Source organism: Salvia hispanica, chromosome 6, assembly GCF_029641045.1.
Source record: "Salvia hispanica isolate PSC_SH4W2 chromosome 6, Shi_PSC_v1, whole genome shotgun sequence".
Lineage (NCBI taxonomy): Eukaryota > Viridiplantae > Streptophyta > Magnoliopsida > Lamiales > Lamiaceae > Salvia > Salvia hispanica.
In genome coordinates, this window is record NC_142697.1 from 6,594,635 (window position 1) to 6,595,876 (window position 1,242).

The following is a 1,242-nucleotide window of genomic DNA, read 5'->3' on the forward strand; positions in this document are numbered from 1 at the left end:
GGGCTTTCTTTTAAATAAGGACAATGTCCTAACTATTTATCGATGGGAATGAAATGTGAAAATGTTTGTCATGCCGTATTTTGTTTTAACGTGCCTATCTGAAATGGCTAAATGCCATTATTATTTAAATCGAATTGGGATCCTTGTAGGGCCGCAAACCCTACTGAGATTAGTGTACACCTATGGTAGACCGTGTGTCAGCGTACGAGTTGGCCGGTCTAGTAACTTGGATTGTGGACATAGTCCATGTCATGTATGAGCAGATATGGTAAACGTCTATGGAAAAATGACGGATCAACCGACTCTTTAAAAGTGGAAATGAATTTTGAGTGCCTCGGGCCTTTCTAAAGTTAAACCCCGATGGTTACTTATTGATGGCATGATAAATATATATTTTTTTAATAACTTGTTTTCGGTATAAATCCACTGAGTATTTTAAAATACTCAGCCATGCATGTGTTTTCCCTATGTGCAGGTTGAGTGGTGACGAGCAGTTGGTGGTGTTGAGCAGTTAATTTAAAGTCTTATATGGTTGTCTTGAACTTCGAGTGTCGTTGTGTCTTCACACATGACGTCACTCTTTCTCTTGAACGTCTTTTGCTGAATTATGGTTTTATTCGTTGTTGGTTTTACCTTGAATCTATTTATATTTTGGAAATTGAGACTTGAGATGTTTTGGATAATGTCAACCCCTAGTCATTCTTTTTAAATATTAATTGCTGGTCACACTCTTTAAATGAAACCCTAGACCTTTTCTTCGTCCGCTTTTAAGTTCTTTTAATCGCGATCGCCCGTATTTATTAACCCTAAAGGGCGGTCATGACAGTTTGGTATCAGAGCATCAGTTCTTTCCGCTCTGGACCCAAGACTCTTTTTGATTTATAGTCTAGCCTTGTATCGATAGACTAAAGTGTTAAACGTCGAAGGCTCAACACCACAACTCGTCACGCCCAACCACGAAAGAAGAGGTAAGAATATATTTTGGTGACTTCTGAAATGAATTATTGAACTTCTGCTATGGACTTAATTAACTAACTTCTTTTTAATTCCAAGAGTGGACTTGGCACGAAACCTTATTTAATATTCATAGAGTAATCAAACTCCAACTAGCTAGGTTCCGAATAATAAAACCTTCCTTTCACGCCCCTCTTGAGAACATTATCAAACGAGACTCCCCTCGCGTGCGTTCCTACATAATAGCAATCCTAGCACCGCTAGATATTACTTCCTCCGTCCCCCATT